The sequence below is a fragment of the Silene latifolia genome, chromosome 9 (assembly GCF_048544455.1).
Source record: "Silene latifolia isolate original U9 population chromosome 9, ASM4854445v1, whole genome shotgun sequence".
NCBI classification, from domain to species: Eukaryota; Viridiplantae; Streptophyta; class Magnoliopsida; order Caryophyllales; family Caryophyllaceae; genus Silene; species Silene latifolia.
This window is the reverse complement of record NC_133534.1, coordinates 77,877,240-77,897,548: the sequence shown is the minus strand read 5'-3', so window position 1 is coordinate 77,897,548 and position 20,309 is coordinate 77,877,240. Positions and strand designations below refer to the sequence as shown.

Here is a 20,309-nt window from a genome sequence, read left to right as displayed (position 1 = left end):
ATTTGAGGAGTTTCATGCGAGTCGTGCTCTTTTGGTCCACCATCCGGGCATAAGAGTATGGCACAAGGTCATGGGAAACACCATAATTGCAAGGAAAGATACCAACCATTTCACCAAACTTGATTTTATTCTCCTTGAATCGGCTATGAACATTGGAAGAGTACACACCAAGCCTTACAATTCTTTGAGGCTCTTGGTAGATAGATGGCTCAACATTGATTGTGGGAAGAAGGGCACTACCGTTATTGTCAATGGCGGCCTAGTCACTATCCTAGCTAAGTACTTTGATCCTAACTTCAATAAGGATAACAAGTACAAAGCAAAGGAGGGTAGTCATCTTTTTGATTTGCATACTATGATACACAAGTACAAGTGGGTTGCCCATAACCCCCTTGACACTAAGTATGGATGGCTCACTAGTGAAGCTAGCTCGTTCACCTTGCCTTCAAAGATTTGTCGTCTAAGCGTCCACCGGACCAATTATCTACTTCCCCTTTCTAAAGAGGCCGAGTATATTATCCAACAACAAAAGGGTGATCTTGAAACTCCCTCCTCTTCCATTGTCATACCACCTTACCCCTTTGAGTATGAAGAGTTCAAGCCGGAAGGAGTTGAAGCTAGAAATGATTATGTGACTCTTCTCATGCAAGCAATGCACAAGCAAGCCTTTGAGGACCGGAAAAATGCTTACTTGGCTCAATATCCACCCCTCCTACACTTAGCTAGGCAAGGACTACTTGATCCATCTTGTCCTTTGCCTAGTTGGGCGGATAGAGAAGTCCTATTTCCGGGTGCATCTAGGGTCGTTTCGGGTGACAATGAGGTTGTTGGTAATGATGAAGAGTTGATGATAACATTGATGAAGAAGCAAGTGAAGAAGGAGAAAAGGATGGTGAAGATGATGATGAGCAAAATGAGGAAGAAAGTGAAGAAGCAAATGACAAGGGAAGTGGCAATGTGACCCCTTCTAATGAGGAAAGTGATGGTGATAGCATGATGGAAGATTAGCAAGCCTTGGAGACTCCTACCCTCTCATGGTTTGTCTATTTCTCTCTTTGTTTTAATTATAATTTTGATCATTGTTGGAGTAGTCCTAGAACCATAGAGGACTCACACCTCGGTACCATTGAGGTGTTCTCATTTTATTGTTCCCATTTTCAAAATCCAAAATGACAAATTAGTTTCATGCATTGCATAGTGTGTGCATGAACTACACCCATCCTTGGACATTAGCAATAGTGTCTCACTCGGTTTGGGGAAGTTAATGCATACACAACGGGAGGTAATCTAAATTATCCTCTCCGTCATAACAAAAACCATGCATCATGTAGTGTAGCTTAGTATAGATTGCATTTAGTGTAGAAATCATGCATCATCTTTGCATAATTTCCATCATTTTGGCCATTGAGGACAATGCCCATATTAGTGTGGGGATGGGAATTCTAACATTTAACTCTTATTCAAAAATCCAGAAAAAAAAAATTTGAAAAATTTCAAAAATCATAAAAATTTGAAAATTGAAAAACCAAAAAACATGTTTATTTCCTTTTGTAGTCTTGTATATATTGTCTTGTATATATTGTGTTTGTTCTATCCTTGTTCACATTGATTGACTACGCCACATCCGAGACATGAGGATCATGAAGACCGCATGGTATGATCTTTCCAATCTCCTTTTTCCTCTTTATGTTAATGACTATGTGGCTCTATTTTGATTGATGCGGTATAACAATGTGAACTTAGGACTTGCATTTAGTTTATATGTCATATTAGTTGATAGAATCACTTGCATTAGGATGTTTATATTAGTTGCATCATGGCATGTAGTTGCATGTTAGAAATGTTTTGAAAAAATGCCTAATTAGGAACTTTGACAAGAGAAACTAAGTCATTACAAATACTTGTTCAACTTAAGACTTTGCCTACTAGAATGGTTGTAAAACACCCTATATAGTGTCATACTAGTGTCTTTTGACCCATGACCCAAAGCCTAGTCAAGAGATTGCATGTGAGTCACCTATCCAACCCCGTGATGCGATGTGGACTTGGTTAACTTGTCTAGGTGACCTTGTTTGACCTTGTGGTAAGGCAACCCAAAAATATTTTCTATCAATAAGCTTGAAGTGCTCATTTCAAAAAACATTTTGTCATGTGGAAGTAATCTAATGCCAAGGAACCTCAAATGTTATGAATTGTTGAAAGTTGAGAAATTTAAGTTGTTTTGATGGAGGCGTACCACTTCGATGTGCTTTGGTGCGGGATCCATTGAATTGGGCCCCCATACGGTTGTGAATTCGGCCGCCCAGAGACAGAGTGACTATCACCCCGAAAAGCTATTGTCTAGAGGTTAACCGGTTGCCTAATAAGCGATTGGCGAAAGCAAAGGACACTAGGCCGGAAGGGACAAACCCCATCTTAAATTTTTGAAATGTGAAAGTGAAATGAGGACAATTTTGAATACTAGTCATATCCTGTAACACCCCCATACTCCAAGTGCCTTACCAGGACCACTCAGGTATAAGGATACTACCATCTCGGTTGTCCGAGGTACTGAATATCATAAGACAATAAAGAAACGTACTTTTAAAGTAATTATAGATTAAGTGATTACATGTTCAAACCAAAACTAATAAAAGGAATTACAAGGTTCTCATACGGTCTACAGCTAAACTATCAAAGCTACTAGACTTCGTCCGACACAAACGGAAGACTTCTAAGCGCCACGTGATGACTCATCCCGGCTATCCCATACGCGTCATATCACACCGCTCAATAATCGCTCACCACCCCGAATGGATCACCACGATTTTTAAAACATTTAAACGGGGTCAGTACTAATCACACAATTCAATGCATATATCAACAATAAGATAAACAGACATGACTTAATCGTCACACACACACACACACCACCAATCAATTCCCATCATCTCGATCGATCGTCCCTTTGGACCGACCCCGCCGAGTGGGGGACCGCACCTTTCCCACCTAAGCCCCGCTCATCATACCGAGCGATAACCCTGTCCATTAATGTGCACATCCCCTTCCGTGGCGGGTTCCACGAAGGGCGAAACTAGGGCGTGAGGTCACTCCCGCAAGTGACCCCACTTAGCCGAGAACGCATCTCGAGAACCATCAACAGCAATCACAACCACAAACACAGTATAATCATCATATCAAACAACCAAATACAAGACATCACCAATATCCCATTATGGGACTAATATGCGAGTAGGAAATCCTACCCGGAAAGCACAACAATGATCAGACGGTATCGGTATCAATTTGTATCAAAAAGTCTCTTCTACGAACCCTCCTCCTATCATATAACACATAGAGGCTACACATCACAAACTACACACAAAACCCCCAATCTCTAAATTAGGGTTTAACCAAACTTAACAAAACATTATAAAAATTACATTAAAAGCTTACCCTCAACGCAGGGAACTCAACGATATGAATAACGACAAGAACTGACCGTCTGAACTCCGGGAATTGCTAAGGATGCGATTAGGAAGATGAACTGGTTGCTTCCTCTCTTAAACAGGGTTTTAGGTTTTGTAAAAGTGATTTAAAACAATGACGACTATGTTTAAATACCTTAATCGCATAATTAACAAAACCCGAGAAAACTCCCCGTAACACCGGACACTCGATCGAGTACCCAAGGTACTCGATCGAGTACCCCCTTACTCGATCGAGTACCCCAGATACTCGATCGAGTACCCAACAGGTCAGAAACTATTTTATCTCGCAACTTACCCTTACTCGACAGAGTAAGGGCTACTCGATAGAGTACCCCAAGACTTATAAATACGGAGTATTACAGTCTTCCCTCCTTAAAAGGAACTTCGTCCCCGAAGTTCAACTCATACATAAAAACAACCATACTGACTCGACCAAGACACAACAACTTAGCTAAGGACTCAAGAACTCGACCGAACATAGAACATGAACTCTTAACACCCACTCCACCAACTATGTTTACTTCCACAACATGACTCACTATATCGTATCTACCACATATATATCTCTCACGATACCAACTCCATACATAACCAACTACCATCCTCTAATGCTGCTAGCTCCATAATATCATCAACTATCAAATCCAATACCAAGACACTCATAGACATCAAACGGAATGTTATATTCTACCACCCTTAAAAGGAACTTCGTCCTCGAAGTTTTACTCACACTCGTAACCTCATCATCCAACTGTCAACACTAGCGAAATATTCTCACACTCCTAAACATCACGCTACTACAAGCACGGTCATGACCTTTAATAAAATCACCCACAACACAAATCGATCTTTTATTCTACATCAAGACTCAACTTCCGAATATATTACCATATGTACAACCATCAAAATCTGTTTTATCGCATCCTACTCCTCTTAAGACAAATGTTACGTCCTCGTAACTCACTAATACCAAACCATATCTATATCTCATTACCCTCTGTACCACCACATGTCAAAGATAACCGTCTATAAACCAAACACTCACCATTCTTATATCCAAGGTTCCCATACATAAACATTTCCCATTCCTCAACTCATTCGGCAGCGCACCTAACCTATACCATAAACTCGTAGCAAATCACCATACCCACTCTTCATTATTACTGCTAAACAACATACCTCTCTACGTAAGGCACTTATCTCCCAGAAGCATAACTCACGGTCCGCACTCGTTACGTACACGCACACTAGATCCTCAAGTTCTTTCTTTCATTACCGCAAAATTCATACACAACTTAACATGACACTAATTTCCCCAACATCCTACACTCACTGTCTCAACAAAAGATTATGAACTACCTGCCGCTTTCAGCTCATTACAACACATGTTCCACGAATCATTTTCCATTACCATGTCTACCGATGTCTCATCTGAAAACAAGATCAAAATTACCGTAACAACCTCTCACAACCGTGTCCCATCAACAGATTATCACTATCCCATGACAACAACGAAACATATACAACTCTATTTCACATCATACTCTACCTCATTCCCAACTTAACCTAGTAAAGAAAACATGAATAAGCAAGACAACTGTCTATCAGCACAAACTGACACTCGCAGAGAGCAATATCAAACAAAACAACAATCTATGTATAACTGGTATGTACTTTCGAAACCCGAATCATAATCATCCCGCCTACTCCACCACAACCGGTGACGGCATCACAACACCGCCACCAACAGCCACACCGTAGTGCGAAAATACCCGCATCACAGCACTATGTACCGTGCCCGGATCACCACCCGAGGCACCACAACCACACCGATAGACATCACAACTGCATACAATTCCCATAAACACTGACTTAGCATAACTTCTCAGACAAGAAAAAAAACTTACTCAAATCCACTTTATTAAATCACCACGCAACATATTATATGGATAAACAGATAAGCATCTCATGAACATCCTCTCTGCCATTTCCCGGAATACACATGTGTTATCAGTACACATAAAATTATAACTAGCCATGTCAAATCAATCAAATTATTACCTTTTTGGATATCATTAAATTAAATTACCGTGTCCAACATATGTATTATTGAACATTCATAAAACAATTTTATAATTATCATACCATACCACTTCTTGTGAGGTCAGAACCTCACACAAACATTTACACAAATCACAGACCCGTAATCACAACCAACTAGACAATCCTGACCACGTAAGTCACCACTCGAAAAAGGTTACCTGCCGCCCGAGTTTAACTCATATGCCCCTCATAACATATTCCCCCATTCGCACAACCATACTTCCTGCCAAATATAATCACACCTTCACTATTCAACTAATAGCGTCCGCCTCATCTAACCACATCTTATACCCTCTCACAATCATACACAACAATCAGGTCCCTACCAAATTAACCTCTTTAGAATTGCTACCTTTCTAATATTCCATCACTCTTAGCCATTAGTGATAACACCACAATGCCACCGCTGCTCGTATATCAAATCTCTTACACTCATATCAAAATAACATGGTTTTTCTACCATTTTTGGTTAACATTGCAAATAACGAACATCAAACCCATCCACCAAAATTACCTCAACATTATTCCCAATGCTATCTTATTTGTATTGTCATCCAACTCTCCACCAAATATCTCGTATCGTGCCAATACTCCACCAACTTCTTACTCCCTTAATTCCTCGAAACTCATTACCAATCATGTTGCCCTGAAACTCCTATATAACCTTTAGCTAACATCCTCGTGATACCATCACATATTTCGATGATTTCTTATCTTTATATCACATAGCTCCGGTGAACATTTTCCTCAGCTTACTTTTATCCTTCTTTTCTCTTTACACTCTATAATACCAATTAATAGTTCAACTCCTTATCCCTTCTAGCTAACTCTTTAGCAATCTGGTTACCCCTTCGTTGCTCCAAAACTTAATTCCATTATTTTCTACCGACATCATCTCACTCTTTCTTACCATGGATCTTCTCTTATTATGCTATCACTCATACTTGCCACTAATCTATCCATAGAACCAACATTTAATGTTCAAACAATTGCATCCCCCGTTTTACATCTCTAGAAATCAGAATCCATTTAGTACCGTTAATTACCCAAGGAAATCACACAGTAGTTTCATCTTTTAATAAACCAAACCACCCAAACTCACTCACTGTCTACAACTACACCTCGCGACATGTCTCCACAAAGTTCACTATATATTACTCTTCTCAACCCCTTTAAACGAACTTTCACTATCTAAATCCATAACCCACACGACTCCTAACCATTTCCCTCCTTAACTCTTTACATATCTCAAGCTGCCACTATCCACATTCTTACTTTCAATCTTTTCATTCTCACGTTCATTATACTCACATCATCCCTTGTCTATATTCACTTATTTTTACATTACTCAACACACAATCATATCACTCATCCCGTCTCGCAAAACGTGCGCCATGCCTCAATAAACTATACCAATCTTCCTTTTCTTTTTCCACCATCTATCATAACCACATATAACTCATGTCCTCCCCACCGAACTCATACTCATCATAGTGCCACTCTTTACATCATAAGATTGGGTAACTTACGCTTCAGGACCAACACATACGTAAAACAATGCATAAAGAAGTAATACAACACCTTTGAATTAAACATAATATGCAACGAATGTCAAAAGACAAACATATGACCCGAAATACGCATATGACCTGCACAGACCCCACTCGATCGAGTACCAGAACCTACTCGATCGAGTTGAGGCTACTCGATCGAGTGCCCAACATGCTCGATCGAGTGCCCCGACTCTTAACCCAAACGGACCTTCGATCTCTCGACTTACTCGACCGAGTAGCCCGGCTACTCGATCGAGTGACCCCATACTCGATCGAGTGCCCGAGGTACTCGATCGAGTGCCCAAAAACACGATTCTGGTCAAAATAACGACAAGTACCCACTCGATCGAATCAACCCCACTCGATCGAGTCATGCAGACTCGTGAATACTACCCGAATGTTATCTCACATACCCTAACGTACTATGCATTCATTATTATTTCAACATTATGATTACAACTACGCATTCAAATCTACGCGACTCCTCATACAATTAACAAAATAATCTACTTCGTGTTATCAAGTGCCACGTTATAAACAACCATCATGCTTTTCATCCAATTCGTTATATAAAACACATATCATTGAACCTCTATTCTTCATGTTACCACTTACCAAAAGTCAAACATTACCATCTATCATGCTCATTTAACATTCAACTTTCAATCATGTATTACCCGCATGTTTTAAATTTTCATAACTTTTCATAACACAAACCACACCCATACACTACAAATCCTATTTCCATGTTGCTAATACAACAACATTACAAATCCACTTCATCACACATCATCATATACGAACTACTTTCTTTTTCTACCATATCATTCATCATTCTCATATACTTTTCCAACGATTCCAACCAACATGTCAACCAACTATCATGCAACATGCTTTCAACAAACCATATAAGACAATTAACATACACGTCGCACATATACACACGGACTCCACGTTCCCATACCATGTGACTGGCTTAAGTATCATGGGGCCAAGATTTTGAAGTGAGGGCGCCTACTCACCCAAAACCTAGCATCAGCCAGGGCTCCCATTACACATACACCAGGTTCATTTTATTGGACTCCCTATGTTCATTATGTTCATTTGTTATAGGTTCCAAAATCGTCGCTCTGATACCATTTGTAACACCCCCATACTCCAAGTGCCTTACCAGGACCACTCAGGTATAAGGATACTACCATCTCGGTTGCCCGAGGTACTGAATATCATAAGACAATAAAGAAACGTACTTTTAAAGTAATTATAGATTAAGTGATTACATGTTCAAACCAAAACTAATAAAAGGAATTACAAGGTTCTCATACGGTCTACAGCTAAACTATCAAAGCTACTAGACTTCGTCTGACACAGCGGAAGACTTCTAACTGTCACGTGATGACTCATCCCAGCTATCCCATACGCGTCATATCACACCTGCTCAATAACTGCTCACCACCCCCGAATGGATCACCACAGTTTTTAAAACATTTAAACGGGGTCAGTACTAATCACACAATTCAATGCATATATCAACAATAAGATAAACAGACAGCTTAACTGTCACACACACACACACACACACCACCAATCAATTCCCATCATCTCGATCATCGATCGTCCCTTTGGACCACCGCCGCGAGTGGGGGACCGCAGCCGTTCCCACCTAAGCCCCGCTCATCATACCGAGCGATAACCCTGTCCATTAATGTGCACAACCCCTTCCGTGGCGGGTTCCACGAAGGGCGAAACTAGGGCGTGAGGTCACTCCCGCAAGTGACCCCACTCAGCCGAGATTGCATCTCGAGAACCATCAACAGCAATCACAACCACAAACACAGTATAATCATCATATCAAACAACCAAATACAGCACATCACCAATATCCCATTATGGGACTAATACTGAGTAGGAAATCCTACCTGGAAAGCACAACAGTCAGACGGTATCAACAGCTGTATCAAAAAGTCTCTTCTACGAACCCTCCTCCTATCATATAACACATAGAGGCTACACATCACAAACTACACACAAAACCCCCAATCTCTAAATTAGGGTTTAACCAAACTTAACAAAACATTATAAAAATTATATTAAAAGCTTACCCTCGACGCAGGGAACTCAACGATACGAATAACGACAAGAACTGACCGTCTGAACTCCGGGAATTGCTAAGGATGCGATTAGGAAGATGAACTGGTTGCTTCCTCTCTTAAACAGGGTTTTAGGTTTTGTAAAAGTGATTTAAAACAATGACGACTATGTTTAAATACCTTAATCGCATAATTAACAAAACCCGAGAAAACTCCCCGAACACCGGACACTCGATCGAGTACCCAAGGTACTCGATCGAGTACCCCCTTACTCGATCGAGTACCCCAGATACTCGATCGAGTACCCGACAGGTAAGAAACTATTTTATCTCGCAACTTACCCTTACTCGACAGAGTAAGGGCTACTCGATTGAGTACCCCAAGACTTATAAATACGGAGTATTACATATCCACCCGTTGTGAATAAAGATTTGAGCATTTCATTCCCAAAAAGCCTTTTTGTCAAGCCACTTGGTCGAGCTTGGGACGATCCATGACCTTTACTTTTGTAGAGAATTCGAGACTTGTCATGTCATATGCTACTAGCATCATAGGGATCATCATTCCACCACCATCCGATCGCTCTTGACGAAAGCATTTGGAAATTAAGGACGAAAGTAGTCTAGTTTAACACCATTTGGAGGTGATTTAGTGCCATCCTCTTAGCCTTAGTAATTTGTTGAACTAGTATTTGTGAAGGATTACATGCTCTTAAATTTGTTCCTCTTTGGTGCCTCCGCCACTTGATGAGGAAGTGGCTATTCCTTTTGTAGATGCATCCATTATGTGATTTTGTGTGCTTAATGTTTGGATGTGTCGCCATTTTGGCAAGACCCACCTTGCCTTGTAAGAAGGCATCCTACCTCATGGTTGTCTTGTTGTGAGTTGAAGGGGCGGAGTGAGACCCGCTAATTGTCTCATATCGGCTATATTATTAGGATAGGTTAGTATTGGTCCTAGTCTTTGTCACCTCTTTACTCGGGACGAACAAAGTTTCGGTTTGGGGATATTTGATGTGACCATAATTAGCGCATATTTAGCCCCCGAATTAGCCTTGTTCCCATGCTTTTTAGTGCATATTTGGGTCATTTCTTATCTTTAGTTCTTTGTTTTGCATATTTTTTGAGATTTTGATCCCTTGGTAGGAAAGGAGTAAGAATCTTGCATTTTCATGGCGAAACGAGACTAAATTGATCGAATTCAATGACCAAGCATCAGGGAGAGACAAGATTAGAAGGCCTTTGTACATATTATAGTAGAAGAGCAATGTTGAGAAAGGATCCTTGAGTCCCCAAGGAAATCCCCAAGGAATTTATGAAGAAAAGGGAAGAAAAGAAGAAGGTGTCTTGCTGAGTGACAATCCGTGCGGATTGTCACCAATCCGGCCGTCCCACAGCTGCACAATCCGTACGGCTTTGCTCTAATCCGCTCGGATTCCACCTCCACAATCCGCCCGGATTCCCTCGAATCCGCTCAGACCCCATCGCCAGAATCCGCCCGTCCCGACCTTATTCCGCCCGGATTCCAGCACAGCGTGATTTCCCCTTCTCCAAGCTACGAAGAAAGAAGCCCTTCCTTCGAAAAATACCGGCTCCTCCTTGCTCAATCTAAAAAGTGTAACTACTAGTTTAGCCCTTAGTTAACCCTAATGCATCCTCCCTAATTTCCATTATAAATACCCCATTAGTCTAATTAGAGGAGCATGTTCTTCTTATCAATAATTAGAGTAGTTAATATCAATCAAATCTCTCTTTAGTATTGTAATCAACAATTAATCAAGTTCTAATACAACTTCTATTTCCTTAATCTCTCTTTTGTTCATCCTTTATATTGGGTAATTGAGGATTATTTGGGTTATTGTTGGGAGATTGACAACCTCTCAATCAAGCATTCAAGTACTTCTTTTATCTTTGCTTTATTATTGGAATCATTAGTAGGTATAATTCTCTTAATCCCTTTTAATTATTGTTAATTACTTTCATTTATTCATCATGTTTCATATTGTTGGTATGATTGATAACCTTGCTAGCATGATCAACATGATAATGAGTGAGTAGTCTCTTAGCTAGGGTTAATGGGTGATTAGGGGAAACCAACATTGGGAATGATTCATGCTTAAATTAATATGCTTTCATGTTTTATTTGCTTGCTTGTTTTGATCTCAACTCATGCACATGTTATATTTGATGAAATGCTAAGCCTATGAATCCTTGCATTTACTATCATCTTCTATCTTTTCAATGAGACTTGTAAGACATAACCCAACTCGAGTCTCATTAGACCATGCATGTTGTTGAGTAGGGAAGATTAAGTCGACTTGTAGGTGTTGTACAATCTAATCGATTCGGCTCCGGGACCCAAACTTTCCTAGGATTGTAAGATATAACCCAACTCAATCCATCACAACAATAATTGCTTGCTTATAATTTGAGAACATGTTTGTATGATCAATTCCCATGATTCCCCTATGATCCCATGACACCCTAGTGCTTTTAATCAATTGTTTACACCCCTTTAATTCATCTTGCTTGTTTATTTTCATTGCTATTTTAGTTTAGTGACCTTCTACATCAACCCAATTTGTGACACCCCTTAGACACCACTAGTTGCAATAGAAATCTCATTTCAACTCCCGTCCCTTGGGATCCGACCTTTACTTTCCTCTTTACTAATTGTAGAGTTGTTTGTGAAGTTATAAATTGTGTTTTGATTCAATCCGTGACCCAACGACCACATCTTTAATTGTGAACACGAAACGGACCCGATCAGTGAGATAATTAAACATAAGACTTATAAGCATTTGTGGGACAAATATTATAAGACAAAAATGGACCCATATACACTAAGTGTACCGTCCAAAACCATAAGGATGCTAGAGTTTTTTGTTTTTGTAATTTAGTTGTTCGATAGATTCTCCAACATCTTATGACAAACTTTAATCATAGCCTACTACCTACATAAGAAAACTAATTGCATATGACCAATTGTGAAACCAATAAATGCTATATACAAGAGCATTTGGACGGTTGAAGTAGAGAGGAGAATCAATTTTGTTCTTTTTATTTTACTCTATCTTTCTCTAAAATATGCAACATGCAAAACCTCTCTCTTGTTCATAGTTTTTCCTCCAAAAACTTGAGAAGTTTGATCTAAATTGTTCAATGAAATTACTAATATTATTAGTGTAATATATGTGTATTAGTAATCAATTTTAAGGTAGACTACTAAATAAATATCTAGCAAATATTATTTAGTAGAGATAAGGGTTAAATCTTGGGTGCAATCAAGGGGAGAATCTCTACATTGGGATTTTGGAGGATCATCCTAATACTCATCATAGCTAAAGAACAAGTGAAGGTAGGAGACCTTACTTGTGCCCATAAATCCGAAAATAATAATGTAAGGGACATTATTTTTCTTATTAATCTCTTATTTTGTTATGCATGCACAAGATCTAAAGAACACAAATTAAGAAGTTAATTAGTTCACTATTAGAAGAGTCTAATAATAGGTATATGAACCTAATAGTGTTTAGGGTAGGTTGAGAGGCAGTGGATGGTGTGGCGGTAGTAAGGTTTTGGTCTGCTCGTGTTGTACTAGTTGGTGCTGGTGTGGCGGCGATAATGGTGGTGGCGATGGATACATCAAATATGATTCCGGATACATTCATGAATATTGTCAGATATACAAATCGAGCTGTGTATCTAGATTACTGATATGTGTATCCGGAGGATGTAACATATGTATCTAAGTGGTACTTACAGTATGGAGAGCATAATGGGGTCAACATCGACATCACATTATCAAGTCGGAAAATTCAAGCTTGAGTATGGAGAGCATACTGGGTCACCATCGACATCATAGCCGAAGCATTATTAGTCTTGCCAAGGTTGAGCTTAGAAAGTTCATCTGATAAGTGTTGGTTATGATGAACAAATATCAACGCCATGCTTGGTTGAATCATTTAGGAAAATAGAACTATAGAAGTAAAGTAATCTGCTCCATGTATGTTTACAGATGGAGACATTGTCAAAAGTAATCCACAAAAATTTTGTGAATCTAATTGGATATTACGATGAGGAAAAGCCTCTTACCATAATGATGGTTTTTAAGTATGCTCCTAATGGAACTCTCTTTGGGCATCTGCACAGTGAGTGTCTCATTCATCTCCCTCCTTTTGACCTTTACCTCTATTCTAGCTTCTTTCTCTAAAAATAATGACACTTTGGCAGTAAAAGAAGCTGAACATTTGGATTTGGCGATGCGGGTACGCATAGTAATGGGTATGGCATACTGCCTTGGATCAGATGCACTAGCTCAATCCACCAATATCTCACATGGATATGCAGTCTTCGATCAATATATCTGTCATAAGATTACGCAGCTAAAATTATAGACTTCAGCTTCTAGAACGTGGGAAGTAAAAGTAAGATGACATTGCCTTCAATGCAACTTCTGCAGGCATCAACAATAGACATAGAAAGCAATGTGTTCCACTTTGGGGTAGTTTTGTTTGAAATAATAACTGGTAGAATTCCTTATATGGAGGATGATAGTTGTGTTGCCGATTGGGTGTTGAAAATGTTGGAGAAAGGCGATATACCTCGACAAAGTATTGATAGAACACTGAGTTGCTTTCAAGAGGAGCAAGTACAAAAACTATATCACATCATCAGAGACTGTGTTAATCCTGATGCAAGAGAAAGACCAACCATTTGACAGGTTACTGGTCGTCTAAGGGATGTGACAGGGATGAGTCAGACGCAGCTACTCCTAAGTTATCTCCTCTATGGTGGGCTGAGCTCGAGATTTTGTCCCCATAAGCACTTTAAAGATTACATATTTATTCGTGTATAAGCTTTTTTTGCATGCCTCTAAAAGCATGGTCATGTTAGAGTATACCTCGGTACACTGAAAACACTATTTTTGAAGATCCCATTTAACATAACTAGACATGCCTTCAGAGGTTTTGATAGGGAGTTTTTTTAGTAAGATATGAGTGATAATGTATATGTTTGTTTAAAGATTGAGAAATGTGAAAATTAGCTCTAGTTCAGCTTTATTCTTTGCGGTCTTACAGTTATCTTTGCAATTTTTAGTTGTTCAGTCTGCAGAATTGTACCCGTCAATCATAATTCAAATAATGAGAATTATACAACTGTAAGCTTGCTATAAGAGTAAACCACACAATTTTTACGAGTAATCCTCCTGTTTTAGGCAGCAATTTGAGACTCAAAGTTACAAATCTAGATTACTCCATTAATCTATATTCATGCAAGAACTGATGGACAAATTAAAAATAGAAACGAAGAACATAGGGTGTTGTTAAATAATACTCGTACTTTGACTTTGAGGCAACAGATGGCTGTGGCGTGGCTGCTGCAATAATTGAGAATATAGGTTAGTGGATACATCTTCGTTTAAACTTCTTCCTTTCCTTGAAAAGGGAACGATAAGCTGCTGGGACTACCAAGGACCATCTACCAAACTCATCAAATACAAATATCGTTGTTATCATCGAAATTCAGTAGAAAAAAAAGCACAACAGCAGGAATTTAAGTTAAACAGCCACACACATTTACAACCAAAATCAAGTAATCTGAGTAACCAAGTGAAATATACATTTGAGCAAAATGATACGACTTAACAGGGAAAGCAAAGCTAAGATGTCTTGAGTGAAAATCTTACAAGCATCCTGGTATCCTCATGGACAACCACCATTTAAAACTATACAAGTATACATATATAAAGTGTAAATCTTGCAATATCCTGCCTAGGGCAGCAATATCATCTTCCAATTCTGCAGATTCTATACATATATAAAGTGTAACTCTTGCAATATCCTGCCTAGGGCAGCTATATCATCTTCACATTCCAAAGTATATATCGCTTTATACATTTATAGGTGACATGGCCGAATCAAATGTGCATCTGAGAGGTGCTTGTAGAGGTTAAGATAGGTTTCAACATATCCGGGCTGTTGCATCCTTTTTATGAGCCCATCCATAACCATTATCTTATCCACCTTTTCAGGTCACAGGCCTAAGTCTAGCATTTTAGTTATCATTTCTGTAGCATCCCCAAAATCCCCACCTTTGATATGCCCTCGCAATAACTAAGTCAATGTCCTTTTTTGGTGGAGTAACTTGTAACTTCCAATGCAGTCAGCAACCTTGAAACAGCCCCACTTTCTCTTTGTGAGGCACATATAGCCAAGACAATGTCATAAAACAACCTTTCGACCTCCTTTCCCATAAGCCTCATCTCCCACAGCTGCCTTTCAGCCTCAACTCCACGCCCTGCACATATATACATTACAAACAGCTTCTCGTGTACCAACCCTAGCACCGACGCATTTCTTTCTTGCACCGCCCAGGTAAACAGCAAAATCCCTTCATCTAGAATATCAGACTAGAACTTCTCAATAGCCTTAATACTCTCTTTATCCAGCTTAGCTACGAAACCAACCTTAACAAAACCCCTCAAATTACGTAAACCGTTGGTGACTTGATTCAACTCTTTGACCACAGCTGTCACTACAATGAGGTAGTTGTAAACTTCACGATTGATCACGTTTGATCTCATTAAGTTTCTAGAAACAAACCTCTAACATTCTAGATACACTTGTTTAAATTGCTAGATACATACCTCTGCTAGCTAGATACACTCGTTTAAGTTTCTAGATACGTACATGTAACTACCAAGATTCACCCCTTTAATTTTCTAGATACATAAAGAGTGAGAAAGATGAGAAATCAAACATGATTGGACAGCTGAGTTTCCTCAGCATCACCGATGAAGTCACGAATATAGATCACCGTTGGCACATGGCCAGCATCAAATCTGGATGTCTTTTCGTTTATTTCCATTCCATAGTCAGATGCTTAAATCTGTATGGTAAGTCAACAGCACAAATTCCATTCATAAAATTTAGCACCATGAAAAAAACCATTATATAAGGTAACCAAATGTCAACACAAAGATTAAAAACCAACAAAAAAACCTCCAAATATGTAAATTATGTGTCGACATCGGTGATGCATTTGAACATGTCCAGTACATTGGAAGGAGCTACTACACAAAAATGAATCTGATAGTTTGATTTACATATAGTAGTCTAGCACCACCATATAGAATTGATAAATAAAAACTCTACTGGTAACTCGTAACTAATAACCTATCTATATTAAAAGTTGTGTGCAGCTAAGCTAACGTGCCACGGTTTACACAGCGCTAACAGTGCATCACAAACTAGCATAAGAATAAAAATTTCAACAGCAACAATCAAAATCATCTAATTAGAGTTTTGCAAGTAGTGGGTCTTGGTCCATAAACGACAGTATCATAATCTACACAACTTTCATGCAAGAGGCTGTTCCTGAAAAAACCCACGAAGATCACAACAACAATAACGCCAACATTACCCCCAATGTCTTAAGGGCTCCCGCAAAGGTGTCTGCTTAGCTACACTTCCTTACGTTGCTAGATACATATCTCTAACTAGCTAGATACTTACCTTTAGCTAGGTAGATACATTTCTTTAAATTGCTAGGTACATACCTCTAACTAGCTACATACAATTCTTTAAGCTATAATAAGTCAATATTGATACGTATATTTAATCTGTGTATCTTGTAGTACTAGCTTGTGTATCTGCGATCATATATTAGGGAACTACCACTCACTACCTCACGACCACCACCGCTTACCAACCGTACCCACGACTAACACCTGACCACTAACCTCACCCACGAACCATCACCACCAATGTTAACACCGACCCCTCAACGACGCTGTCCCTACATCATCGACAATTACCAGCAAACTTCCTCCCATCTGCGACCTCTCTCCCATTCGGATCCCCTCATCATTGATAGCCCATCACCACGAAGACTTACGCAACCCACATGTGACTACCACACAAGCGTAACAGTACGCCAATTACTTTTTTTTATTCATAAAACTCGATTGAAATCTTAGATCAACAAAAAACGAAATATAAGATTTCAAAAATTTATTTAATCCAGCAAGGTTATCGGGAAATTTGGAGCCGGATAATGGTCTCTGTCAATGTTTTCGTCGCCGGCGAAGGTGACGAATAAAGCTGGTGGTTGGTCAGGTTCGTTGGCGTCGCTAGCAACAGTAGAAGCGTCAGGTATCGACAGTTTACATGATGGCCGGAAGTTTCGACGAGTGTATAACAATGACAAGGGAAAAAGTGTATCTATACACTTTATTGGAAATTAGGCTTTAGAATTTGGGGAAAGTGTATCTAGCATGGGAAAAATTGTGTATACATTGTTATAAAGCGTATCTAGATTTATCTAAAAAAATGTATCTAGACTGTCAAAAGATGTATCCATATTGTCAAAAGTGTATATAGAATTCTGGTAAAAAGTTTACCTACGATAGTGAAAAGTCTATCTGAAATTTGGTAAAAAACGAAGTGTATCTACATTATTAAAAAGTGTATATAGAATTCTGGTAAAAAAATATACCTACGATAGTCAAAAGTGTAACTGAGATTTGGTAAAAAAAAAATGCACCATGTATATATATATATATATATATATATATATATATATATATATATATATATATATATAGTGCGTTCTCACCGGATACTCTTTTCTTTTGGACTCTGAGACTCGGATACAATATCAAGGTTATACTAAACAATATCACAGCTTAGACTTTAAAAAAAAACTATTCATAATTTTTTTTTTTATTCATAAAAAAAATCTTTATATTTTTTGTAGTGCGTGTGATACATAAGTGGACTCACGGGACTCAAAAAGATAGGTGGACTCATGTGATCCTATATATATATATATATATATATATATATATATATATATATATATATATATATATATATATATATATATATATATATAGATAAATAGATAGATAGATAGATAGATAGATAGAGAGATAGAGAGATAGAGAGAGAGAGAGTGAGTGAGTGAGTGAAGTTCTAATAAGTCGCTTATATTATTTGAGTCCCTAAGTCCTTACTAGAGCCCTTGAATCATCCAATATGGATGGTTGAGATTGAGACCAAAAAACACCATTAAACACTAATTTGCCACTCTCTCTCCTTCTCACATTAATTAATCACTAATAACATAATTAAACACTAATTCACTATATATATTTTCCACTCACCCACTTCTCTCTCATCTCACACATTTTACTACTCTCCTCTCTCCAAAACCCAAGAATCAAAAATCCAAATAAATAATAAACCCAAAAAAACCAAATAAAACAAAAACCCAAATAAATCAAAAACCCCAAAACCCAAATAAATCACACACTTTTCTCTTCCTCCACTCATCACCACCGTCCACCACCTGCCACCGGCACCGGCCACCACCACCCTAAGACCACAGTCGCCCACCACCACGTTTTTTTTTTCAAATATTTTTTTTCAGATTTAGTATTATAATGAAGTACATTTTTTGGGGTCGGTTTCTTTGGTGGTGATTGTGTTATTTTTTTTTTCTACAATGTTCTTGAAATTTTACCTTTTTTCACTAGATCTATACATGAAGACGAGGAAGATTTAAAAGTTTAGATCTAGTTTTTAAAAATGAAATTGTGATTTTTTGTTTTAGATTTATTTTTTGAATGAAATTATGAGTTAATTATATTTAGTTGATTTTAATCTTCTAGTAAAGTTATAGTTACACTTATATCTATTAAAATTACATTTATCTCTATTAAAGTTACACTTGTATCAAAATAAAATAAAATTAGTACCTCTTTTTAGTAGATCTACACATGAATATGAGAAAAATTTATTATTAATATTGTTTTTTGTTGTTGTTGTTGTTGTTGTTGTTGTTGTTATTGGTGTTGTTGGTGGTGATGGTGGTTGAAGTAAAACGCTCAAGACGCGAATTCTGGACAAAAAGGACTCAAAAACAAAAGCTAATTGGGACGAAAAATGGACTCAATTAAATGGACTGATTTGAACACAAACAAATGATAACTACTTGATTTAAGGATTAAGAAGATAAAAGACTCAAACTTGCACAACTTAAGACACAAAACAAGGGCAACGACAAAAGAAACAGTCGGCTAGACCGTTGCTTTGGGCTGAAAACAGTGAAGGAAGGATTGTAACTTAAATGCTTATGATTTAAACATTCAAATGACAATTCCCTTGGTTGACATAGGACACGAAAAAAATTGGTAAAGGACTTAAATTGCTACGGTTTATAATTTGTAAAGTGCACGAGTTTGGATTGCAAGTATGATTAGAATTGAGTTACTTAGATATGACTTAATCTAAGCACTAAGCCAATAGATTCAGCCTAAGAGGAATCCAAGCACTAAGCAATGGAATCACTCAACTCTAAGCACAAAGCAAAAGAGGGTTTTCTAGCACTAAGCAAAGAAGATTAGTAGAAAGTAATGCTTCTAACTTGTGTTTATCATTCATCAAATCTGAAAAATACATTAGGTGAGCCTTGCTTTTATAGTACAAGTAAAGCAATCCTCACCCTTCATTCAAATAAGCATCCAAGGGCTCATAGAGGCCCTAAGAAAATGGTACAATAGTGACCCAATTGCTCTTACACAAGTTAAAAGTCTTAAATGAAAAAGTAAGAAAGTAAACTAATTAGACAATGATTATTTGGACTCCTTGGAAGTATCACAAGGGTCGGCCAACAATGGATATAAGAGCTAGAGCATGTAAAAAGGATTCAAGAAGTTGTCTTGGATAAATTGGGATGCTTGAAAGCGACCCTTGTCCTTGTTGTTGCAACTCGTGCAAGAAGGACTACCCGGTTTTGTTTCTTGTTTTACCCCTTGATTTGATCCTTTCTAAGACAAAATATCCTAGGAAAAAATACTATAAACTCTCTATAGAAGGTTCCTAGGCCATAAAATGCCCCACGTCCATAGGGACCAAAACCGGGTTCATGCTTGCTTGTTGTGGATTGTTTTGCTTCAAACTCCCCTTCTTGAAATGGATTTGTCCTCAAATACTCGACATCATCATTACAATGCTCTTCACAATATGGACTTAAATCCCCAACATCAAATGTGACATGAATTCCCAAGAGATTAAGCTTGTATTTGTT

At 38.2% G+C, this 20,309-nt stretch overlaps 1 pseudogene; it reads left to right on the top strand.

The window, feature by feature from the left end:
* Nucleotides 1-13,074: 13,074 nt before the first annotated feature.
* On the top strand, nt 13,075-14,172 carry LOC141601244 (putative inactive receptor-like protein kinase At3g56050; annotated as a pseudogene).
* Nucleotides 14,173-20,309: the final 6,137 nt, after the last annotated feature.